The 27,589-nt window shown below is 39.4% G+C and overlaps 1 long non-coding RNA gene across 1 annotated transcript in view; it reads left to right on the top strand.

Moving 5' to 3' along the window:
- The window catches only part of LOC140626023 (uncharacterized), a 29,268-nt gene continuing 1,679 nt past the window's right edge, over positions 1–27,589 (top strand). The window contains exons 1-2 of the long non-coding RNA XR_012025261.1: positions 1–100; positions 25,512–25,748. This is a non-coding gene — a long non-coding RNA (uncharacterized lncRNA). The remainder of the gene's footprint in view (positions 101–25,511; positions 25,749–27,589) is intronic.

Here is a 27,589-nt window from a genome sequence, read left to right as displayed (position 1 = left end):
GTTTCATGTATTCGCAAGAGGAACATATCACAAAAATCTGTTCTGGCCTGAAGGATCATTTTTAAGAAGTATAAAAAATCCTAAATGGCAAGAAAAACAGGTAAGTTTGACCGCTCCAGCCTCTCCTGAGACCATCTCAGTGGCTTCCCATCACGCGTAGCCCCAAATTAAAGCTCTTAGGGGAGCTTTCCAGACCTTCAGGATCTGCCTCCTTCCTCCTGGGCCTCATGCCTGACCCCCCTCCGTGCTAAGGGCTCTTCACCCTCCTCGCGGCTCCCCAGGCAGGCCAACCACCTGGGGCAGAGCCTTTGCATCTACTATTCTGCCTGATGTGCCCTTCTGCTGGGCATCCCACACTGTTCTCCCTCCACTCTGTTTACAAAGATACTCAAAGAACCTCAGAGTCTCTTGATGCCAACTTCTCCAATGTAGAAAATTCCAGAACGAAGAGTCATCCCAACTGAAAATTTCATGACCTCTCTAGTTACAATCCAAGCTGATTTTCAACATTGATTTCTTGGTCAAACGTTGCATCCCCAACAAGAGAGAAGCTTCTTGACTCCGTGGGAAGTTCAAACTTCATCTCAGAGGTATTCTTGCCAAAAAATAATGTACTTGAATCTAATCGCGAGGATACCACCAGATAAATCTAGACTGTGATGCATTTTACGAAGCAACCGGCCTGAACGCTTCAAAAATGTCAGTACCACAAACAGCAACAATGAAAGCGGAGGAGAATGTTGGAGATCAGAGAAAAGTGAAGAAATGTAATAACCGAACACGAGGAATGAAACTCCGTTGGATTCTGGGGGAGAAATCTACAAGGGATCATTAGGAGATAATTAGGAAAATTTGAACATGAACCGTACATGTGATTATATTGAATTACTGGATTTCTTAGGTGTGATCATGAGGTTGAGAACACATGGGCAAACGTTGCTGTTGCTGTTCTTAACACATACGTGTGGAAGCAAATAGAAGGCACATCATGACATTTGGAATTTCCAAATGTTTCAACAAAATAATGTGGTAAGGGAAGCAAATGAGGCAAGATGTTCACTGATGGATCTGGGTAAAAAAGGTTTTTGATGTTCATGGTATTATTCTTTTGACTTTTCTATATGCTTGAAATTACAAAATAAGAAGAACTTAAAAATCCATTTCTCCTATATTGGAAACAAAACAAAAGAAAGATTTTTAAAACCCAAAGAATATCCTGGCCCTATCAATGTTTTTAAATAACCTACATAATGTAAAGAAAGTGTGCGCAACAACCACACAAAATTTCACCCCTGGAATTAACAGGAATATAGTGAGGGATAGGATATCGATAGGATGTGGATACATGCTGTCAGAACTAAAATCCTTAACCTGTTTTCTGAAATCTAGGATGTCTCCCACTGAAGGCCTGCAATTTATTTCCAGCAATAATCAGCTGGATACATTTATAAAACTTTCTTGTTATCAGGGTCTATTTAATTTTGCCAATACATGTCGTCAGTGGAGAACAAAGTGCCTCAACATTTAAAATGTATTTTAAAATGACTTAATGTCTACAATGTCAGAAGAAAGACTATAAAATATGGCAATCATTTCTACAGAAAGCAAAATATTAAACCTAGTAAACATTGAAAATATCCCTCAAAAAATGGTTTCCATGATAGTGAGACATGTAACTGTTTCATAACAAAGAATTTAACTCAAAATTTTCTAATATGTTTAAAACTTGAGCTATCATGTTATGTTCAATAATTTGATTTGTAGAATTCACTTAAAATGGCTTTGTTGCAATTATTACATGTAATTATTGTTGATGAGAAAAAAATAAGATGCTCTTATGTTTTCTTCTTACTTGAGGAATGACCACTGTTCTCACCAGAGCAATGAGTCATTATCAGTCCTGGTGAATAATGAAACAATACTAGTAAGGAGGATTACAAAAATAAAACAAAGAAATAAAAATACAGACAACAGAGTAGCAAATTTAAATCCATATTATTAGCACATTGTTAGGCATTTTAAATCAAGCACCGATTAGCTTTGCAATCTTTGAAATATTCCTTGCATGTTTTGTCTCCTTCTCAAGTCATTTAAAGTACCCAGAACACTTGATAATATTAGATTTGTGAACACCTAAATTAAATTTGTAATCAATATTTAAATGTGGGGAAGATCAAATTCGTTAAATGTCTAAGTTCTTTTTCATTTAATCACTGTGTAGCTAGTGTCTGAATATTTAGATAAATGTTGATGGTTGAAGATTAATAAATTGGACATTCAACTAAGTAGAAATTGTATCAAATATTTCTCTGCATGCACACACACACACACAACAGGAAAATTCCAGATTCTGCCAAGATTCACCATGTCCAGGAATAGATGCCTGGGCCATATATAAAGGCCTCTTTAGGCTAGTGGCCTAAGAGGAGCCTGGCAAGAGAAATCTGCCACTTTGCACTGCGACTAACCAAGGCAATCGGATTCCCTCTCCTACGGCTTGACTCTGAGATAAACAGACTCAACTGTCCATGTGTAAAACACAGAGAGAAATAGAAGAGCAGTGAGACACTTGTTTGCAAGGTGAGTGAAGATGACACCTGTTTCCAGGGAAGCAGCAAGGGGTGTCACCGTAGGTGCTTTCAGGTCCCTCCAACTGCTATTGGGTCTGGAACATCAATGAGCAGCATTCCAGGGCCCCATGAGCACCTGCAGTAATTTCCTGTACCTTCCACTTCTCCCCACAGCCCACAGTGCCATGGGAGTCCCCAACAGGACCAAAGGAAAGTCCATTGTAGGTTAAAGCCAGGCAGGAAACATTAGGGACATCTACCATGGTCACCTGTGCTGTTCCAAGCACCAGAGTAAATAAAATGTGACTTCTTCAACCTCGAGACACTTTTTTTTTTTTTAAGATTTAATTTATTTATTCATGAGAGACACAGAAAGAGGCAGAGACACAGGCAGAGGGAGAAGCAGGTTCCTCACAGGGAGCTGGATGTGGGACTCGGTCCCTGGACCCGTGAGCTGAAGGCAGACGCTCAACCACTGAGCCACCCAGGCGTCCCCCTCAAGACATTTGTAATCTAGCACTTAGAACGTAACATACTAGGGGCACCTGGTGGCTCAATCAGTTAAGTGTCTGCCTTTGGCTCAGGTCATGATCCCAGGGTCCTAGGATCGAGTCCCGCATCAAGCTCCCTGCTCTGTTGGGATTCTGCTTCTCCCTCTGCCTCTGCTCACTCCCCGGGACTGGTGCATGCTCTCTCTCTCTCTCTCTCTCTCGTAAATAAATAAATAACATAATATAACATAACATCTCTAAAGGCATCAACAGTACATATGAGCCAAGTGCCCCAAGGGCACCTAGAAGGAAACAATGAAAGCCTTACAAGCCAGAAACAGGAAGAAATGAGAATGGGCCGATTGGGTTGACCTTGCAAATCACCATAAAGGATTTTACCAAGAGGCAGAAAAGGGGAGGGAGCTCACAAACAAATGGTGCAGGGGCAGCATAGCCTGGTAGGGGTAAGAGGACAGATTTCTGCATGAATGCCTATTTTCTTATTTATTTATTTATTTATTTATTTATTTATTTATCTATTTATCTATTTATTTATTTATTTTTGAATGCCTATTTTCAAACCTAGACCCCCACCATGTGCTAGCTCTGTGATCTGGCCCAGGCTATATAATCTTACTATCCCTCAGTTTCCCTATCTGTAAAATGGGGGTAATAATAGTGTCTACTCGTGAGATTACAATGAGGAATAAGTAAGGTAAAACTCGTAACCCTCTTAGATTAGTGCTTCACCCCGTGACTGGCACTTAATAATGTCAACTACTGCTTGCACCATTTCCATACCTCATACTGGTATGACAGTGCCAACTTTCCCTCCTTCCTTCTGCTTTTGGTAATTTGGGGGACACTTCATTCTTTGTGTTCTGTGCTTCCACACGTGTGTACTTTGGCTTGGCGTGTTCAGGCCCGGGTCTGCCCGGCATTGCACCAGGCTCACAGATGTGTTCTTGCGCTCATCCCATCTGCCGGCATTGTTTTCTCCTGCTTTAGACACCTTCCAGGCCGGGCCCATGGTCCACCTCAGTGAGTCAAAGAGGTACCTTAACCAGGGGCTCTTGATCTCGAGACAGATTCAAACGCAACTCTACCCTTTGATACCTTTTGTGAGACAAACTTGCTGAACCTTAGTTTTTTAATCCATAAAATGAGGGCAAGAATGCATATTTCATGGGGTTATCATTGCAAGGCTTCCATAAAAATAAGTAAGTATGCAGAGCTGTTTGACCCAGTGCCCCACACATAATAACGGCTTAACAATTAGTAGCATTAACATTAAAAATAATAACCTTGCCGTAATCTATAAATTTTATTATGTATTTGTTCATTTTTCTGAAGGGAGTCATAGCTTTTACCAAATTATCAGAGATCCTTACTCCTGCTTGGCATTTTCCCAGATAGAAAGAACCCGTATTCAGACTAGAATGCATGCATATCCTCTACTGCTGTGCTAGGACTCTCCTAAGCATAGAAGCTGTGTAATGAGTAAAACATAGAAGGGAAGCCTCCACAGACTTTGTCTTCCTTTACGGTGTCACCCACCCTGAGGAGGCTCAGGGAAGATGAATATGACACGGAAAAAAATTGGAATGAGCCAACTCAGGCTGCCCCTCCTTTCTTCTTTCCTCACACCCTCACCCCCAGTTCCCAGGGACCCCAATGTGTTCAGCTTCCTTTTCCCAGCTAACCTTATTTCCAGAAAAGGATCTGAGAAATACATTGGTACTGAGACCAGGATGAAAAAGAACACAAGACTCCCAGGGATATTTGCATTTGAGTAGCTGAGCAAAACTAAAAATCAAAGGGATGAAGGTCTAATTAGGGAATTATGGGCTTCGGGAATGTCAGCAAGGAAAAAACAATGTCAGTAAGGAAAACATTGAAACCAGGAGATGTTTGTTCCCGGGGCCACCGGAATGAGAATACACGAGGCCTGTCTCAGGTGTGGCAGTCTGTGGCTGGCCAGAACAGGAGTGGAAAATGGAAATGAAATCTCATTGTTTGAAAAATTGAATTAAAATGTAAAAGGTAAGACTAACAGCCTTGAAAAAGAATGAAGGGGATACATACAAGCTGATATGGGAAGAGACGTTAAGTGGGAGAAGCAAGATACAGATCAGTATGCCTAGAATGAATAGACATGTATATGCTTGCATATACATGGAAACTTCCAGAAAGATACAAAGCAAACTGGTTACAATGGCTATCTCTGGGGAGGGAGCCTTGGAGGATTCAAGTCTGGAGTGGAAGAAAGACTTGTTTCTGCTTGTTCACTTATATCATTTTATATTGCTGAGTTTTGTTTTGTTTTGCCAAATGTATGTATCACATTTTTTATTTAAAAAATTGATTTGAGAAGATAGTGTGAGTAAATTCAGTGAGCCATGAAACCTTTTGCTAAAACCAATAGCATGACATATTATTTTTGAAAGACTAATGAGAGACCGTAGTTAACGATAAAACAGGATGCCATGAATGAAACCCATAGCCAAAATATTTCACTAAGATTCAGAATTCAAGTTAAAGTCTGTGATTCAAAGTGTCACTAAAGGCAACTGAAGTACCAGGAAAATTAAGAGGAAAAATCCCCAAAGTTTGAGCTAGCTTTCTTAGCGATGTACTTTTTTTTTTTTTTTTTCATCTTAGAAAGACCACCCACTACATTTCTACACCCGTTTTTGCACAGAGAAAGGGTTTCAGGAAGTTATATTCCTCATTAGCCAAATTGGCCCCCATGCCAAGCCTGCCTTCGCTTGTGAGCCTGAGAACCAGCACTACACACGCCAGCTGCCTTGTTCCTTATAAATAGAATTTTCCCCACTAGCTTGGAGTGATAAGTACGAAGGCGGGTCAAAATCAAAAGCCATAGAAGGTGTAGGTGTGTGCACACTCACGGGCCTGATCATCGTACTCATGATTCCAGGAACTGCTCTGAGAATTTTTGCTCAGTTTCTCATGTTTCTGCTTTGGGGATTTGATGATTACATTTGTTGATGGAGAAAAAGAAAACAAAAGCCCCACAAGTCCTGAAAATTAGAAAATTTCCCAGTGGAACACTCTATTAAGAAGGAGGGGGAAAAAAACTCACGTCTCCACCAGCCAGACACCACCATCAATTCCCAAAGGTGTTGAGAACAGCAAGAGAAAGTACTCCTGGAGAAATTACTTAGAAATATTCTGCTTCGCCAAATGCTACACAAGTCAAACCAAAAAAACATATATTTTTTTAAAAGTTGGCTTTGAAAACACGCTATTAACATCCAAAATACTCACATTTTCTCAGCGTCACGAACATAGTAAATAAATTTGTGAACTAAAAAGGCAACTGAGAAACTAAAAAAGCAATTGATGAACATGTAAAGGCAGATGGATCTATAAATTGGACAGTAGATTTCACATTATAGGCAGTTTCCCGGTGATTTTCTTTAAGCATGTTGGCTCAAACATGCCAGAAACATTTGTTAAGAAATAGATCCAGAGAACCAAATTAATCCGCTGGAGAATCTACTGCATTTGGCACCGTGGGACAAAATAGGGAGATACTCCATTCTTAAGGAATTACTTTTTTGAGAGAGACGTATATAAATGCACTGCAACAATCAGAATAACACCGTATCCTGAGTGCGATCAAAGTGAACGCCTTTATTTTTTTTTTTTCAAATTGACCTCTATGAATAGTTTACAATATGTACCAGGCACTATGCTTAATGACTCAAACGTGTCATCTTATTTACTTCTCACCCCACCTCCACAGGGTAGATGCTACTACCATCTTCATCTTGCAAATGATAAAACAGAGTCTTGGAAAGATCGGGAATTATCAAGTTCAGGGCTCAGGTCCTCAGCAAGTACAATCCATTTCCTCTGAGCATTAATCTGATACAAGCAACAATCAGAAGCCACACATTTTCAGGCATTGGATCTGTGTCCAATCCTCAAATAACATCAAAAACCAAAAACAAACAAAAACAAAAACCTCCCTAAATTTACTAGGTTTTCCCATAATCTGTTCAAAATCAGGTGGTAAAAATGTCACCTCAGTCATTGTGGTTACCTTTATGAACAATCCTTTGCCAGGTTTCACAGACCAAACATAAGACTCCTCATTTTCTTGGCCAGAAATGAAGGGGAAGCAAGTTGTCCTGCTATGTAGCCTGTAGATTATTCTTTTAACATTAGTAGGTTATATACAATTTTATTTCTCTTCTTTGCTTTAAAATGTTCCATTACTTATACAAGGAAAATTAGATCAAATCAAAATATGTTTATATGACATAATAAATGTGTTTGAAGAAAGCGATGTACAAACAGAATAGTAAGCTAAATACACTGAGGGAGCTAGGTATTCGAAAGAAAGCTATAATGAATCATTTTGTACTGCAAAGAAACCTCTCGCATGTATTTATTTATAATCCACTCCACGCCAAACACATTTCAGGCAGCTTACAAAGATGCATTTAACCCTATAAAATATAAAATCCAAAAACAGCAATGGATTCAAGGTAAACAGAACATAACGGCAGACAGGGGTGAACTGAGTGCCCCAAATCTGCAAAGGCCTTTGCATTTCACAGAGGTGGGACCCAGAGTGCCTGGCAGCCAAGGTCTAGGGCAAACCATAGCTGGTTGCATAGTGTAGTCATATATGATTTTACACAACAGGTTGATATTTTCAGAATGATTCCACACTTCCTGACCTAAGGAGACCCTCCATCTGCTCTGTGACTGGGTCCCCTGCAGCCACCTCTGGTGGAGGCTGCTCTTTCTCCCTCTGCCACTTACCTCAAGATCCTCGAGAGTTGGTACCATCTTCCACAGTCCCTGTTGTTTCCAGACCACTTTCCACCTACATTTTTGTAAAAGCCTCCACTCCTCTGTCATCCTCCAGCTTCTGGGTACTTCCTCTGGTCCCACAAACACTTTGGCACCTCGCTCTCTTTCTTCCATTGCACACCTGTGTGTACCTGAGCAACTCTGGACCGAAATGGATGGCATTGAGCAATGTCCACTTGAAGCCTGTCCGCATGGTTTTCAGCATCCCGCTGTCTTCAGCCTCATTGGGTTTCCTGATGCAGGAACCCTCTCCTTGGCACGTATCCACCCATGCCTCTCCTGTCTTCCTTTCTCATGCCTTTTGTCTCCCTTCCTAATTTCATTTCCATGTTTCATCACCTCAGCCACCCTTTTGCCAGTATCTTAACCTCTGTTGGCCCCCCCTTTTTTTTCATTAACAACTTCCCAAAAAAACTCCATGCTCAGTGAACCCAACTGTTCGCTTTTCAGTGCCTACAGCAGGACTTCTGAGAAGCGCTCAGGGGAAAAAAGAATCAATATTCTTCATGTACATTAAAAATTAAAAGAAAGAAATCTTAGCAAATTAAAAACAAAAGAATTTCCATAATTATAAAAATATGGATGGGGTGCCTGGGTGGTTCAGTTGGATAAGCACCCAGCTCTTAATTTCAACTCAGATCATGATCTCAGGGTCGTGAGAACAAGCCTTGTGTGGGGCTCTGTGGTGAACATGAAGCCTGCTTAAGATTCTCTCTCTCCTTACCCCGCTGCTGATAGATGATAGATAGATAGATAGATAGATAGATAGATAGATAGATAGAATCTTATTAAAAATAGAATTTGCAGCAAACCATTTACACATAAAAATTCCAAATTATTCAGTTAAATTTTTAGAATTAAATAACAAATTTAGCACATTTTCTGGATAGATTATCAACATTCAAAATCAGTCATATTTCTCTATCCCAGCAGCAAAGAGTTTGAATTTGAAAAATGAGAAAACTTTTAAGATACCATTTACTTCAAAAGGTATCAAGTTGTCATAGTATACAATTGCCCAACAAAAATTTTTAAAAAACCACACACCCAAAAATCTACACATGAAATTTTACAGTGGCTTTCTTCATGACTGCCAAAACCTGGAAACAATCCAAACATCTCTCAACTGAAAAATGGATAAACTGGGGTATAAGCCTTCAGTGGAAAGTTGGCCAACAACACAGAGAAATTAACTATGGATACACACACAAAAGCATAGAAAAGTCTCAAATGCGTGATAGTAATAGAAGACAGATTCAAAAGGCTACACGCTGTAGGAGTGCAGTTACATGACATTATGGAAAAAGTACAACTATAGGAAGAGAAAACAGATGAGGGATCACCAGGAGCAGAGGTGGAGAGAAAAGATTACTAACATGTAGGACAGGGACCAATGAGACTGTTCCATAACCTTTTTTTTTTTTAGCTTTATTGAGATACAATTGACATATACAATTTGTGAGTTTAAGGTGTACAATGTGATGATTTTATATACACATATATTGCAAAATAATTACAATAAAGTTAATTAACACATTCATCACCCTCACATAGTTACCTTTTGTGTGTGTGCAGTAAGAACTTTTAAGATTTACTGCCTTAGGGGGCATCTGGGTGGCTCAGAGGTTGAGCATCTGCCTTTGACTCAGGGCGTGATCCTGGGATCTGGGATTGAGTCTGCATCGGGCTCCCTGCAGGAAGCCTGCTTCTCCATCTGCCTGTGTCTCTGCCTCTCTCTCTCTGTGTGTCTCTTATGAATCAATAAATAAAATATTTTTTAATATTAAATATTTATTTTAAAAAAGATTTATTGTCTTACCAACTTTCAAGAATATAGTATGGTAACTCTAGTCATCATGCTGTACATTACATCCCAGAACTTACTTATCTTATCATTGGAAGGTTGTATTCTTTGCCCACCTTCACTCATTATCCCCAGCCCCCAGCCCCTGGCAACCATCAATCTATTCTGTTTCTATGAGTTTGATTTTTTTTTTTAGATTCCACGTGCAAGTGAGATCTTACAATATTTGTCTTTCTCTGTCTGACTTATTTCACTTAGCGTAGTATCCTCAAGGTTTATTTAAGTTGTGCAAATGACAAGGCTTCCTTCTCTTTTTATGGCTGAATAATATTACGTTGTGTATATAGACCACAATTTCTTTATCCATTCATCTATAAACAATTAGATTGTTTCCATGTCTTGGCTGTTGTATGTAATGCTGCAGTAAACATGGGGTGCAGATATCTCTTCAAGATAGCAACTTCATTTCCTATTGTCCTATATCTTGATTGTGATGGTGGTTACACAACAAAATGAATTTGTCAAAACTCACGGGCATGTATAATAATGAGTTAATTTTGCTGGATGAAGATTATACGTTAACTGTATAGGGTTTTTTTTTTTTTAAGAAAAAAGAAACATTGCATTCCACTTGGAAGTTAAGTTTTCTTTTTCTTTTTTTGGAAGTTAAGTATTTTGAAATCTCAGTAGTAGAATTGTTTCAAGGGGAAATTTGCAACAATTCAAAATTGCTATTTGTGTGTTCTACAGTACTATATATTCCTGTGTTTAATAATAGATTTAAAATAAGCAATGATATATGTTATAATTTTAAGATAAAGAAATAGAACCTGAATTATTTAAACTTTACCCTTCTGTGAGATGGTTTGGAATTTTGATAAGCGAATTTTTGGGTTTTTTTAATTATTTTTTTAAGTAGGCTCCACACCCAGGATGGAGCCCAATACAGGGCTTGAATTCACAGCCCTGAGACCTGACCCGAGCTGAGATCAAGAGTTGGATGCTTAACTGACTGATGACTTATTTAAAAATAAAGAACAAAATAATAACATGCAATATTACATCAGTGGTACAATTCAGTAGCTTCCTAAATTATATCTTTTCCATACTGTTCAGATTTATTAAAAAATTTTTCTTAGATTTATTAAAATTTATTTATTAAAGATCACTTTTAAAGAATTTTTGTAACTACTTCCATACCTGTTTCTTCATGTAAAGGGAAAGTTTGAAATTAAAAGTAAACATATTCTTCAGTCAATTATAGAAAAGGTAAATTTAAAATTCTGGCTATGCTCTTTTGAACATGAATACACCAAGATCAATTTTGGCAGTCATTGGAAAACTTGCAGAAATAGGATTAAAAACAAGAGCAATGGGGAAAAGATAATTTTTTTCAACAAATAATGCTAAGTTAATTAAATACTCACATAGGAAAATAAAGAAAAAAACATTATTCCTCTTTTATACATAAAAGTCCTTTTCAGCTGGACTAAGACCATAATGCGAAAAATAAAACAATACAGATTTTAGAAGATAATATAGGAGAATATGTTCATGACCTTGAGTTGGAAATCAGTAGGTACAAAAGAAAAAATTGATTCACTTGACTCAAACTGAAATCAGATGAACAGAAATCTGTTCATCTAAAAATACCATTAAATGAATGGAAAGAGTGAGCTTAAAACTGATTTTAAAACTCTCTAAAAACTGATAAACTGTTGGCAAGGATGGAATTCTCAAACACTACTGGTAGGAGGGTAAATTGATAAAAGTTCTTTGAAACATCACCTAGAATTATCTAATAAAGATGAAAATAATATATTATATTATATGGATTTCTAGTTATAGCAGAATAAAGAGGTCAGCAAATCCTTTCCTCAGAAAACAAGTATAAAACCGGGCAAAATAATTTAAAACAATAATTTCATGGTTCTGGAAGTTTACCAAAGGTAAACAACAAATGGAGAGATATTTATTCATGAAAAGCTGCTAGAATGTTGGGGGAAGAACAGTAGGCATCTGCAAACATACTGCTGGGGGCAGCTCCAATCCCCTGCCACTTGGTCAGCCAGCTAGTTTTATTAGGTAATGAAAAACAGTAGCTTTGCTGCCATTGATGGGTTTAAAACACACACAGATATTATATGTAATATTTACACCATTATATGTATGTTATGTATTATAACATATAATATAGACATAAAATAATAAAAGCACAAAGGAGAGAAAAGGAGACAGATTTAGAGTAAAGAAAATTGCTGTATTTTACTGAAACAAGTCAATGTTAACCTGAAGTAGACAGTAACACATGGAGATGCATATTATAAGCACTAGAACAACCACTAAGAAAATAATTCATGAGATATATTTGAGATGTCAACTCAGGTGATGTACATGGGAATGGAGGAGTAAGAACATCCAAAAATCCTCTTCTCCATAAAAAAAATGAGAACACTGGCAAAAATGTATCAAAATCAACTTTTTCAGAACTCTGGAGATTAACCAAAGGCTTGAAGGAGTCTGGGAGTGTTTATTCAAGAAAAACAGCTGAATCTCAGTAAGAACAGTGAGTTCCCTGGCATTTTTAACTTGCCCGATTGCCATACCCTCCTCCTCAGCAGTATGGTAGCCTTAAAAACCAGCAGCCCACAATTGCAGTGAAATCTATCATTCCAGCAGTCACTGGAAAGGTTGGAGCTCTTTCAAAATCCCATTCCCAGAAAATTGTCATTATTGGACTTGCCTGGTGGTTCCCTGGAAGATCCCACTCACAAGGCTTGTTTTTATTTAACCTTATTCAGAGCTTGCCCAATAAAAACAACCATTACTCAAAGCTATTTGTTGAAAAAAATCAGCGGCAATCATTCAACATTGCAGTTGCCTGAGGTAGTAATAAGAGTTGGGAGCAAATAAATAATAAAAAACATTAAAAGAAAAGCTGGAGAATGAACTGTCCAGAAAGGGCTTTGGAAAGCTTCAATAAATTACTGGAAACCTGGAAGTCCATATGCATGCAGAGGGCTATGCTTATGCTCAGAATTGTGTGCATGTTCAGGAAAGACTAAGAAGGCCCCAAGCTCTGATTTCTGCTTGACCCTGAGGCTCTACCCAAGCAGGAAGTGAACAGTAAGGGAGTTATAAACTATCTGAGTGAGTCCTGAGCCCTTCAGCAAAAAATGGGAGACTTATTGGTTCCAGATATTTCAGGAAATCTCTTTCCAGCTATTCTCTGACCAATAAGCTAACCATGCAGAGACTCTGGTGGCCACACATGCCAAAGAATACAGGATTTATAGAATTGATTCTGGAGAATCACTAAACAAACAGCAACAACAGCAACTTCTGCATCAGTAACTAAACAACGAGTGCCAGAAAGGAAAAGAATCTGATTTCCAGAGGTACCACATTATATTATTTTAAACCTCCAGGGTTTTTTGTTTTGTTTTGTTTAAGAAAAAGTATAAGACATACAATGAAACAAGAAAGTATGGTTTCTACATAGAAAAAAGCCAAGTTATAGAAACTGTCTTAGAAGAAGCCCAGATGCTAGACGTACTTTAAATTAGCTTTCTAAAAGACCTAAAGAAAGAAATGTTTAAAGAACTAAAGGAAAGTATTAGAATAGTAACTCATCAAATAGAGAAAACTAATGAAAAGATAGACTTTTTAAAAATCAAATAAAAATTCTGGAGTTGAAAAGTACAACACTGAATTGAAAAATCCACTAGAGGAGCTAAATTTAGATTCAATTAAGCAGAAGAAAGAACCGGGAACTTGAAGATACATTAATTGAGATGACCTGCTCTGAGAAATTAAAAGAATGAAGAAAAATGAAGAGCTTCAGATACCTATAGGACACTATCAAATGCTTAGTAGGAGTCACAGAGTGAAAAGAAGGGTCAAAAAGAATATTTGAAGAAATAACAGCTGAACATTTCCCAAATTTGATGAAAAACCTACATATCCAAAAAGCTCAACATATACTGGGTAATATAAACACAGAAAGATCCACATTAAATTCAAAGTTCTGCAGGACAAAGGCAAGGAAAGACTCTTAGAAGCAGCAAAAGAAAAACGTCTAATCGTGTTCAAGGGATCCTCTGTAAGATTAATGCTTGATTTCTAATTAAAGAGCATGGAGGCCCCAAATCAGTGGGTTGACATATTCAGAATGCTTAAAAGAAAAAAGACTGTCAATTAAAAATTTTAATCCAGCAAGACCATCCTTCAAAGATGAAGAGAAATTAAAATGTTGCCAGCTAAACCAAAACTGAGCAAATTCGTCCCCATCTGATCTGCCCAATAAGAAATCTATCCTTCAGGCTGAAATGAAAGGACTCTACACAATAATTTTCATCCACATGGATGTATTTGCATCCACATAGATAAATACAAGACAGTATAAATGTATTTTTTATTGAAAATGTTTTCTTTCATCTTATTTAAAAGATAATAGCATAATGCAATAACTATAAATCTGTGTTGACGGGCATACAACATATAAAGGAGTATTTGGGGGGTACTTGGGTAGTTCATAAGTTTAACATCTGATTCTTGATTTTGGCTCAGGTCATGATCTCAAGGTTGTGACATCGAGCCCCTTGCTGAACATGGAGTCTACTTTGTCCCTCTCCTTCTGCTCCTCCCTCAGCTCGTGCTCTCTCTCTCTCTTTCTCTATCTCTCTCTCCAGAATAAATAAATCTTTTTTAAAAAGAAGTAATTTGTAGGACAATAACAGCACATAGGAAGGAGGAGGGGAATGGAGTTACCTAGAAGCAAAGTGTTTTATACTAATGAACTTAAATTCATACTAATCCAAACTGCATTGTTATAAATTAAGATGTTAATTGTGATCCCCAAGGTAACTACTAAGAAAATAACAAAACATATATTTAAAAATGAGAGAAGAATTACAATAGTACACTAGAAAACATCTATTTAATACAGTATTGGGCAGTAATGGAGGAACAGAGCAACAAAAAAGACATAAGACATATAGAAAAAGAAGTAAAATGGCATGTATAAATTCCACTTATCAGTAATCTCTTAAAATGTAAATGGATTACGTACTCTGATCAAAGGCAAAGATCAGCAATATAGATTTTTTTTTAAGAAACAAAAACGTGAGGCACCTGGATGGCTCAGTGGTTGAGCGTCTGTCTTTGGCTCAGGTCATGATCCATGGGGTCCTGGGATCAAGTCCTGCATTGGGGTCCCCACAGGGAGTCTGCTTCTCCCTCTGTCTCTCTCTGTGTCTCTCATGAATAAATAAATAAAATCTTTAAAAATAAATAAATAAAATTTTTTTAAAAAGAAACAAAAACATGATCCAGTTATATGCTATCTATAAAGAGACACCTTTTTGGTTCAAAGACAAAAGTTTACTAGAGACAAATGATAAGTAATGATAAGTGGGTTGACCCATCAAGAAGATAAGACAATTTTAAACATCTATACATATGTGACAAAAAAAGCCCCAAAATAGATGAGGCAAAAACTGATAGAACTGAAAGGAGAAGTAGAGAATCAACAATGGTAGTTGGAGACCTCACCCACATATAAAACTCCACAATGACATCCGAGTATGTATTATTCTAAAGTGCACATGTAACATTCCCCAGGCTAGATAATACATTAGGCCGAAAAACAAGTCTCAATAAATGTTAAAAGACTGAAAACATTTAGAGTATGTTCCCTGAACACAATGGAATGGAATTAGAAATCAATAACAGAAGGAAATTTGGAAAACTCACAATTTTGTGAAATTAAATAATACACTACTATATCACCAATAAGTCAAAGAAGAAATGACAAGGGAAATGAGAAAATACTTTGCGATGAACAAAACCAAAAACACAACAACCCAAAACTTGTGGGATGCAGTGAAATCAGTTCTCAGGGAATATTTATAGCTATTAAAAGCTTAACATTGAGAGCACCTGGGTGGTTCAGTGGTTGAGCATCTGCCTTTGGCTCAGGACATGATCCCAGGGTCATGGGATCGAGTCCCAAGTCGGGATCCCCGCAAACAGCCTGCTTCTCCCTGTGCCTGTGTCTCTGTGTCTCTTATGAATAAATAAATAAAATCTTAAAAAAAAAGCTTAACATTGGAAAAGAAGAAAGATCTCAAACCAATAACCTAACCTTAATAAAATGGGAAAGGACCTAACTAAAGCAAGCATAAGGAAGAAAATAATAAGGATTAGGACAGCGCAATGAGTAGAGAAATAACACAGAGAATCAATAAAACCAAAGTTGGTTCTTTAAAAAGATCAATAAAATTGACAAATCTTTAGTTATATTGACCCACAAATAAAGAACATTCAATTACAAATCAGGAATGAAAGAGGAAATATTACCACTGATCTTAGAAAAATAAAAATAACTGTAATATGAGCAACAGTACACCAATAAAACGAGAAATTCCAAGAAAGATACAAACTTCCAAAACTGACTGAAGAAAAAATGGAAAATCTGAATAAACCCATAACTAGTATAGAGAATGAATTAGTAGTAAAAAAAATTTCCCACAACAAAAGCTTCAGGCTTCACCATTAAATTGTATTAAAATTTTCAAAAATAATTAACACCAACCCTCTTCCATAGGGGAATCATTCCCATCTTATTCTATGAAGTCAAACTTAGCTTGATACTAAAATTAGCCCCAAGTGCTGGACTTCTGCTCACTGGAGAATCTGCTTCTCCCACCTCCTGCTCTTGGGATCTCTTATTTTCTCTCACTCTCTCCCTCTCCCTCTTAAATAAATAAATAAAATCTTTTTTAAAAAAGAAAAAAGAAAAAGAAATAAATGGAAATGCATTCCATGTTCATGGATTGAAAGATTTAATATTGTTAAAATGGCACAACTTCCCAAATTTGATCTACAGCTGGCATTTTTGTAGAAATGGATGAGTGATCCTAAAACTCATATAAAAGTTTGAAGACCCAGAATAGCCAAAAATTTTTGAAAAGAAAATATAAGAGGGATCCCTGGGTGGCGCAGCGGTTTGGCGCCTGCCTTTGGCCCAGGGCGCGATCCTGGAGACCCGGGATCGAATCCCACATCGGGCTCCTGGTGCATGGAGCCTGCTTCTCCCTCTGCCTGTGTCTCTGCCTCTCTCTCTCTCTGTAACTATCATAAATAAATTAAAAAATTTAAAAAAAAAAAAAAAGAAAATATAAGAAAAAAAAAGTTGGAATACTTACACCTGATTGATTTTCAAACTAATTGTATAACTACAATAATCAAGAGTGTTGGTGTAAGAGCAAAAATCAACTCTTGTGTTTATGGTTTCCTAATTTTTATAAGGTCACTAAGGCAGTTCAATAGGGAAAGCATAATTTTTTGTTTTTGTTTTTGTTTTTGTTTTTTAACAGATGCTTGTAGGAAAATTTCATATCTCACACATGCACATGCATATGAGCTTAGAACTTTATCTCACACCATATATGGAATTTAACTCAAAATAGATAATTCACACAAATATGAAAACTAAAACCAAAACTTCTAAAAGAAAACATGAAAGAAAATTTTTGTTACTTTGATTACGCAAAGATTTTTTTTGAAAGATTTTATTTGTTTATTCATGAGAGACATAGAGAGAGAGGCAGAGACACAGGCAGAGGGAGAAGCAGGCTCCATGCAGGGAGCCCGATGTGGGACTCGATCCCGAGATAACAGGATCATACCCCAGGCCGAAGGCAGGTGCTAAACCGCTGAGCCACCCAGGGATCCCAAGCAAAGATTCTTTAAATATGGTGACAAAAGCACACTCCACAAATAAAAATTTGGGAAATTCGGTGTTATGTAAATCTAAAACTTTCACTTTTCAAAAACCACCATCAAGAAAATGAAAAGATAAGCTAAGACCAGGAGATACAATTTATATACTTGTCAGAAACTCTATAAAAAAAGTCGAATCCAGAAGATCCAGAATATAGAACAGACTCTTTCAATTAAAAAATAAAAAGATAAAACAACCCAATTTAAAAATGGGCAGACCTAAACAGCACTTCATCAAGCAAGATGGCAAATGAGCATATGAAATAATGTTCAACATCATTAGGGAAATGCAGATTAGAAGTGTCAGCAAGACACCATTACACTCCTATTAGTATGACTGAAATACTGATAATCTCAAGTGCTGATGAGCGTATAAAACGAGATATTCCACACATGCTGATGGAAATGCAAAATAGCAAAGCCACTCAGAAAATAGTCTGGCAGTATTTTATTAGGATAAATACACATATAACACATAATCGTGCAATCTCACTCCTGGGTATTTACTAAGGGAAATGAAAAGATACATTTACATAAAAAAGCTGTATGCATTTTTATGGCAGTTTTATTTATAACTGTCAAAAACTGGGAACAGCCCACATGTTTCTACCAAAGAATGGATTGAATGGAATACTACTCAGGAATGAAAAGGGAGAAACATGGATCCATGCAACACAATGGAATAAATTATAAATGCATTTTGTTAAGTGAATGAAACAGAGCCAATAGGCTACATGTTACATTAACCCATAATATGACTGACTGGAAAGGAAACCTTATATGGATGGAAAACAAATCAGAGAGTTCTGGGGGCTGGGCATGGGGGAGAGTAAGGTTAATTATAATGGGGCCAGCAGAAAGGTACCTAGATATGAGAATGGGATCATGTCTCCATCCATCTACGAAAACCTGCAAAACTGTACACTACCAAGAGTGAATTTTACTGTATGTAAAATTAAATCAACCATAATGTGAGAGAAATCCAAAATGAAATAAAAATTGTAATAAATGAAGTTAATGATATTACAAATGAATAAAATAACCATGCTGCAGGGGATGGGGAAGAAAAGAACCTAAGAAGAAAAGAAACTAAGCCACTTTGGAAAACAGTATTTTGTGCATATATTTTAAGGTTAAAAAGACAAAAAGAACTTTTATGGGAAGCCTGGGTGGCTCAGTGGTTGAGCGCCTGCCTTCAGCCCAGGTGTGAACCCGGGGTCCTGGGATCGAGTCTCACGTCGGGCTCCCTGCATGGAGCCTGCTTCTTCCTCTGCCTGTGTCTCTGTCTCTCTCTCTCTCTCTGTGTCTCTCATGAATAGATAAGATCTTTAAAAAAAAGAACTTTTATTATATTGTTAAAATACAAGACTATATTTTAGTTAATAAATTTGTTTCTCCCAGCGGCATGGGTTAGCAATTCTGAAACTACTTTATGTGCATACTAAGGGTAAACAAATAAGTACGTATATTTTGATTAATGAGAGCCAGGTCTCTCTCATTGTTAGAGAGAGATGTCACAGATAAGAAAAGAGGAAGGCTATGAACAATTCTGCGGTGGTGAATTAGAGTCAGAAGTATCAGTGTGAACCTAGGGTTTTTTTTTTGTTTTTAAGATTTTATTTATTTATTCATGAGAGACACACACAGAGAGGCAGAGACACAGGCAGAGGGAGAAGCAGGCTCCCTGCAGGGAAGCCTGATGCAGTCTCAATCCCAGGACTCCGGGATCACGACCTGAGCCAAAGGCAGATGCTTAACCACTGAGCCACCCAGGCATCCCTGAATTTAGGGTTTTTAAACAAATATATATGTATGTATTTGCAAGGGTATATTAAAACTTTTGGAAATATATGTGCATATATATGTATTTCCAGAATTTGTCCCAAGGGAATATATAAGTGATGACACCCGGAGAGCAATGAGCATACCTAGTGACTGATCTTGCTTCTTCAATACCAATCTCCAATAAAAAAGAAACCAGAGCTTCTGTGAAAAGGGATTAATTCAAGAACTGGAGTGAGGAAAACACAAGATGAGCCTGGAGCATTTTATGATGCCAAAAAGCAAGAAAGTGCTCAAAATGGATGGCAGTCTGTTGAAAGGACACAGGACCCAACCTGAAAGAGTGCCCAGTGGCCAAAACTGGAAAAAAAAAAAAAAAAAAAGAGTGATAAAATAAATATTGATACTACTGAATTAAAAGCCATAGATTAAAATAAATATCCATGATCCCACACGGATATAATAACAAATAAATGAGGGAGAAGATTTATATAACAGAAGAATTCTGAATAATAAATATAGAGGGGATGGATAAATGCAAAATTGCCACAAGAGGACCACTATGAACATTGTTGCAGGCAAGTCTACCAATGGATGCTAAAGTTAGTGGGGAAAAGTTTTAGGAGAAACAGGAGATGGAGCTGGTCTCAAGGTATGTTCTCTAAGATCCCTATTAACTATAATAGGGGAAATAGTTACAATGGAGAAATCCATCATGCACAACCTCAACCAAATGGTCAATAATAGGACCAACTATGTTCATCAATAATAAGACATATTGATATGTAATCCCTAATGTGATACAGTAAGAAGAACACATTGCTTCTGTGAAATACTGGAAAATTCAGATTAAGGGAAATTCTACAAAGCAACTGACCAGTGCTCTTCAGAAATGTCAAGGTCATGAAAGAGAAGGGAAGACTAAGAAATATTTAGAGAAAGGAAGAGACTAAGGGGACGTGACCGTTCACTGTAGGGTGGGACCCAGGAACAGAAAAAGGACTTTAGCAGGGAAAGTGGTGAAAAACAAAGTCTGTAATTCAGTTAGTAGTATTGTATTAGTGTTAATATCATACTTTTGACAACTATGCTATTGTGTATAAGATGCTAACACTTGGAAAAGCTGCATATAGGCAATATGAGAATTCTCTGTACCATTTTGTGATTCTTTATAAATCCAAAATTATTTCAGAAAAAAGCTTTTAAAAGCAAATGTTGATATAATTTTAAAATGAAAAATATAGGAATTCTGATAAGCATTTGAAATAATCCTCAATGCCATTAGTCATAGTCCTGATGTAATTTAAAATTACAATGAAATACTCCTACAAATCCACTAGGACAACTAAAATCCAAAGCAATGACCACAGAGAGAGAAAGAAAGCGGATGGGCAGTTGCCACGAAAACACACTGCTCTATTTGGGACATACCTTCTACATTTTGCCATTTCTTGCCTCCTCCACTACCACCTCCCTGGTCCAAGTGCCCATTATCTTCCATGTGAATTTCCACCATCACCTCTTGACAAGTCTTCTGCTTCTACCCTTACCCTCTATCAGCTACTTTCAGCACAGCTAACACCTAGATCCGATGGTCTCACTATTCTCTTAGAATCCTCCAGTGGTTTCTCATTTTACTCAGGGAAAAGCCAAAGTCCTCAGATGGCCCTGTATCTTCTCTCCTTTCCCCCAAACCCCCATGACTCAGAATATACCACTTGCTCTGGCCTCCTTGGTCTTCAAATTCCATCTCTTCAATGAGGCCTTACCTTGACATCTCTATTTAATACTGTAACCTGCTTCCTCCACCCCAGAACTCCAGATCTACGTAGGCTGCCCTCCTCTTTCTTTGTCCCCTAATGCTGACCATCTTCCAACATGCTAGATAATTGACTCACTGTATGTATTTTAATTCACTATTCTTGTTTATTATTTTAACTCCCCTCGTGAGAATGCAATCTCCACAAGGGCAGAACTCTTACTCTACTTTGTTAACTGATGTGTCCCAAACATCTAGAACAGCCCTTGGCACTTGGCAAGACATCAATAAATGTTTGTTGGAATGAATGAATGGCGCAGTTATATACCATTTCTGGTGAAGAGCCATTTACATTGACATTCATGTGAGATGGTTGAGATTCTCCCAACAGAAGACCAGGACCCTAGAATTATAGCTACAAAATAACTGCACTCACTCAGGGCCACTGCTAACTCATGAAGTGCCTTTGTGTGAGTTAGAAAGGATGCCCCTTCCTCCTGGGTGATGCAGCCCCGCACCAAGGTGACAGCTGGGTAATTGAAGTGTGGCCTGGGTTTTGTCCTACTCATATCCTCAGCCAGGTGATGCTGTGCAGTACCCGATCTGCCCAATTGTACGTGATAGTCCTGTGTCCACACGGACTTGCAGAAGAATCAGCACATGCCACTTGCTCTCCACTCCCTCTAGCCCATATCCCAGAACACACACAGGCTCCCCACCACAGCTGTGCTTAAGTCATCCTGCAAAAACTTAACACTCCCTGACGAGTGGCCCCTGGGGGCTCACCCTCCCACCGTCTGGAGCCTGCCCACTCAGAACTCCCTGGGCACCATGGCAGATCCTTTGCCCCAGATTTATGTCTTTCTCACTGCTCACTGTTTTGCTTTCTAAATCCTTGCCTATCTCTGGACCCCATTTTTTCACGATCACTGTAATGGCCCACAGTTCCTCTCCTGGCCTAAAATTCTCTTCCCAAAACCAGCCTAAGGTCAGTAATAAGTCCTTCCTGGTCTAAGATTGCATCGAATCCCACCCGTCCCCCTGCTCACCCCATGGTCCTCAAGCTGTGCTTCAGAACCTTCCGAGCTGCTGCTCTATGCTGTATGGAGTTGGACGGTGGGGGAAGGGAAACCCAGGGCTAGGACACGAGGTCCCTTAGGCCATTTTTAGCAAATGAGCCTTTACTCACAGTATTTACAGCTTTCAAGCATGACTTTTACCTGGAAAAAAAGCTTTATGTTTAAACATTAGAATGTGGGTATTCTGTGCCTTCAAGAGGAACACAGTCATTTTAACTTGGAAAAACTTTAAGTCCCAGTCATATTCCTTTTAAAAGCATTTTAATAGAGCACCTATGGAATGTCTGGCTTTGAGTGATGGAACTATCTGGTGAGCCCTTCAAGATTAAAAGGCTATAATAGGCACACCTGGGTAACTTACTCTAGTATTATAAAGACGATTAAAGTTAAGACAAAAACTACCACAGAAAATGACTGATTTTTAAGTGCTTGATCTTTCTGAAAGTAATTATATAGGAGGGCCAGAATCTCCCTGTAATCCAGGGATTCACCCCCTAGTTTATCTGTTCTGGAAGTCCCCATCTTAGTATGTGTGATGGGGCACACCTATACTTACACGAGACCCAAAATGTAAATGATAAAAGCGACTCATGATGACTCATATTCCTATTTGTCTGCTCACATTTGCCATAGGGGCAGTGGGCAGATGCTCCTTGAGAGCAGGATGGGTAGCTTGTCAGACTCTGAGGAGGATATGGGGGTGGGAAACAGAGAATGGGAGTTGCAGAAGCTTCTAAAAATACCTTCTGACTCAATAATCCAAAATAAACAACCCTACTTAAAAATGGGCAAAGGACTTGAATGGCCGTTTCTCCGAAGAAGATACATAAACGAGCAACAAGCACAAGAAAAGATGCTCAACATTGTTCATCCTTAGGGAAATGCAAAGTAAAACCACAATGAGGTAACACATCATACCCATTAGGACAGCTACTATGAAAAAAATAATAAGTGTTGGCAAGGATGTGGAGAAACTGGAACCCTTGTGCCCTGTGGGTAAGGATAAGATGGTGCAGCCACTAATGGAAAACTGTCTTCACACAGTTATGAACAGAATTATATGATCCAACAATTCTACTTGTGGGTATAAACCCAAAAGAATTGAAAGCAAGAACTCAAAGCCACTTATGCTTATAGCAGCATTCTTCACGATGGACAAAAGACAGAAGCAACCCATGTGTCCACTGATGAATGAATGATCAACAAAATGTGCTGTACCCATACAATGGAATAGTATTGTCACAAAAAGGAAGGAACTTCTGACACACTTTACGAGATGGATGAACATTGAGGACATTAGTGAAATAAGCCATTACTAAAGATGAATATTGTATGACCCCATTTGATGAGATACCTAGAATAGTCAAATTCGTAGGAACAGAAAGAATGGCGGTTGCCCGGGGTTAGAGGAAGGGGGTCAGAATGGCAAGTTAGTGTTTAATGGAAATGAGGTTTCAGTTTGGAAGGGCAAAAACATTCTGGTGGAGGATGGTGATCCATGGTCGCACCACAACATGAATTATTACCCAGCACTACTGAGCCATATACTTAAAATTGGTTAAGATGGCAAATTTTACGTTATGTGTATTTTACTACAATACAAATATGGGGGGGGGTGGAATAATCCTATGAACTTAAAAGGGAAGGCCGCTGTGGCCTGGGAGAAGAGATAAGTGAGCCTACCTCATTTTTGACCTAAGTTTCAACGAGGAGCATATATTTTCAAAATCTGGTCTACAGCATCATCAGAGGTATGACCAGTTGGTATGACCTTCCTGAAAGACCTTGGTATGACCAGTTGGTATGACCAGTTGGTATGACCAGTTGGTATGACCTTCCTGGAAGACAGTGTGGAAATACATAAAAAAGACCTTGCCCTCTGATGTGGCAATTCCACTTCTAGGCATTTTATCTTAAGAAATAATCATAGATGTTCACAAGATGTATCTACAAGGGTGAGCATTTGCGTACAGTATCAAACTCTTGGGAACACCATAAAAGGTACGACAGTGGAGAATGGTAAAACAGATGAAGGTGTTACCCTGCCACTACACAATTAATAAAAACAGTATTGTCAACGAATATGTAGTGGCATGAGAAATGTTCTCAACGTATCGCTAAATGTTTAAAAAAATTACAGAACGGTAAGTCCACTATGCATATATTTTTACTAAAAAATTCCACGTGTCTATTTAAAGAGAGGAAAAGATTTACAGTACCAGTGATTTTATTTTCACCTTTCTATTTATTTTTCCAAATTCCCATATGTAGTGTTCATGTGATTAGACATAAAAATACTCTATAAATATTTTTGAGTTAAATCTGAGTGCCCTCAGTTTCTAGTTGAGTCACTGAGCCCTGGTTAGGTTGAAATTTTTCCTTGTATTCAAAAAGGGGTGCTAAAAAAATGCCATTTATTTATTGTCTTAAGTCATGTTTTACTGTCAAAAACCAGATTGTAAGGGAGGATTTAAAATGTTTAAGAGAAAAAAAAAATAAAAAATAAAAAAATAAAATGTTTAAGAGAATAAATTTTGCAATCACTTCAAAAGCACCTATTTGCATGCAAGCCATTGGTATGCTAATTTCCAATCATTCCCATCTCATTCATTAAAACCAGTCGCCCAAGGTTCTCTCCAATCAATAACTGAAAGTAGGGGTAGGGGAGGGAGAGTGGGAAAAAGGATGGGGAGGGCCTCCAGGGCCGGGAATTAGAGCTACATTTCCTTGAACATCAATTCTGTGTTTCAGACTTTCAACTCAGATACTCGTTTCCCCTGTTCGATCCTCCAAGAATGTCCACAGGGCAAGTTTTATTCCCAAAGTTCAGCTGAGCAGGCTCACCCCTGCCTGGACTTACGGGGGAACTTCCTTTTTGTGTTTGTGCCAACCTTAGTGGGGACTGGGTTTGGGAGCCACAGTCTGGAAGCCCTCGGCAGATGATAACTGAAATGTTAGCCCTGTAATCCCAGCAAGAGGGAGAAAGTTGAGCTTTGTGCAGTCCAGAAAAAGGTGGGCCTCATGGGCCTGCCCATGAGGTTCACTTGGGCCTGCCAATGGGCTGCTGGGGCCCAGAGATGCTCCAAAGCCCTGGGACACCTCAGTTATGTTCACTTCAGCAGCGAACCCTGTGTGACTGTATCCAAGGCTAGCAATGTGTAAAACCTTCAGCGCAAGGAAAAGAGAAAATGATGAGCCCTGTTGACTCAGCCGGGAAGGCTGACTGGGCTCAGTTCACCCTTCCTCAGCAGGTCCAGGGGATCTGTGTGGGTTCAGCCTGGCTGCACCTACCTGGGCAGCTCTGCTCCTCAAGATCCCCAGGATCCCACAGGGGCTGGCTGAGCAGCAGGGAGGATCTTTAAGACTCAATTCTAACCATCCCATGCTTTAAAGTCTTCTAGGACTCTCATGATCATCAGGACACGGCTGTTCCCCTCAGAGTGTCTGCAGGCCCTTTCCTGATGGCTCCAGACCCTCAGGCAGGACTTGGGGTAGTACAGGGTGGGCCTTACTGCCTCTGCTCTTGTTCTCCCCTGGGATGCACTTTTCTCCTGTGTCTGCCTGGGAACATTTACGCCAGCTTGGAAACCAGCTCAAAAATCACCTCCTCCAAAGTCCTCAGACAAAGAGGTAAATAGACCATGAACCTACAGACCAAGATGATCTGAATTTGAATTTTGGCTGTATTACCTGCCAGCTGTGTGGTCTCAGGCACAGTAACCTTGCAAAGCATCGCGTCTCCACCGGGTCACATAGGAGTAGCAAAATCTACTCCACAGAGCGCCTTTAGGAATTAAATGAGGATGCTGCCTTCATCCTTCCCCTCAAACTGTGGGACCCGCAGAGGTGTCCTATTGATTTATCTCCCCTTTACTACTGGAGGGGATAGAGAGAAAGAGAGAGACAGAGAGAGAGAGAGCCAACTGACAGATTTCTCTTTGGTGGGCTAGAAGTCTGGCACACTTGCATGTGGATTTAGAGTGGTGATTCTCCATGTAATTGTGCCTTGGGGAGGTTTTTAAAAAATGTAGTTGCTGCTTCCCCTCTCCTCAACCCGCCAAGCAGAGATTCTGCTTCTGGGGGAGAAGCACAGAGGAGGACAAGGCCTTGTTGATAGTCCCTCCTCAACCCAAAGGATTGCAAGGTGCATCAGGGCTGGTTCTGAGACACAGGTATGAACCACCCCACCTTCTAAGGACAGGAGTCCACGCAAAGTGGGAGGAGTAATGAAGGAGCTCTGGACAGGAAGCACAGTAGCTGGGGTGACACATGACCCACCCCAGTTAGAGGACTGAAGGACACACGTGTCAGTACATAAGCAGACGTATACCACCAGTGGTGGGGGTTGGCCACCACCCAAGTGTCTTCCTGTGCAATCAATCGACCGAACAGTGGAGTCAGGATGCTCTCCAGGCAGTGCCCTACCAACCAGGACATGTGCATGAGCGGACCAACGCTCGCAGGCCGGTCCACTCAACCCCTTTGAGTTCAGGGACCTTTGGGATCCCTGAAAGGTCAGCCTGGCCCTCTCAAGCAGGAAGACAGCCGCAGAGGCATCCCAGTGCACCACTTCCTTGGCCCCCAGATCCCCGCCACCTCCCACAGAAATCCCAGCAAGGAATGTCGTCATGCACTTGTACTTGGGCTCTAGGGAAAGAGGAGGTCAGTTAACTCACCCAGCCACACCCAGGAGGGAAACCACAAATTTGGCTGACACATTCTTCTTTTGTCAGACTTTGGGAGGAAGAGTCAGCCACCTACTCCTAAGAAACAGATAAGGATTCTTTCACATGCAGAAGAGGAGGCAGGGCTCAAGGGACACTCCCTGGAAAAGGCAAAGAGGTTGTCATGGCCCAGCCCTCAGGAACTGGTAGTGCTAACCACACAAAGCCATTCTGCCACCCTCCTTCCTTTCTTTCTTCTGGGCTCAGGCTCCCCATCACCTGCTCACCGGGGGAGGCCAACTGCCACTGCTCCTGCCACCCCCTCTGCCTTCCCACTCCTGGGAGACAGCTGCCACCAGAGCTCCACCCTCTCCCTTCACCCAGTAGGGTCCCTGTCTCTTTCTGGGTTGGCAAGAGCGATTTCTCTGGTCTGTCTGCGGGGAAACAGCCGGCCCACCCTGGATTGGGAGACCTCTGGCTCTAAGTGGATGATCTCCCATCTAGACTCATTCTGTGAGCCTGAATTCCTCTCCAGTCCACTTCTGGGCCAGTTCCAGACACAAGCATCGCCTTTATCTGCCTTCCAATGACATCACCTCCCCACGTCCTGAGGGCTTTTCTCCTATTGTTATACTGTCACTGAGCTCTGTCCCAACCCTCACAATGCCAGAGTTGGGCAGCATCCTTGAGCTCTTGAAAATATAACAGAAATGTCTTGAAGCAAGAAATCAATATATGGGAAAATAGGTAGGAAAAAGAGCCTCGCAGAATTAGGGAAGGCCCTAGTTGGTTTAATTTTCACTGACC

The sequence above is a fragment of the Canis lupus genome, chromosome 37 (assembly GCF_048164855.1).
Source record: "Canis lupus baileyi chromosome 37, mCanLup2.hap1, whole genome shotgun sequence".
Taxonomy (NCBI): domain Eukaryota; kingdom Metazoa; phylum Chordata; class Mammalia; order Carnivora; family Canidae; genus Canis; species Canis lupus.
The sequence above is the reverse complement of the archived record's forward strand: the minus strand, read 5'-3'. Positions and strand labels throughout refer to the sequence as shown.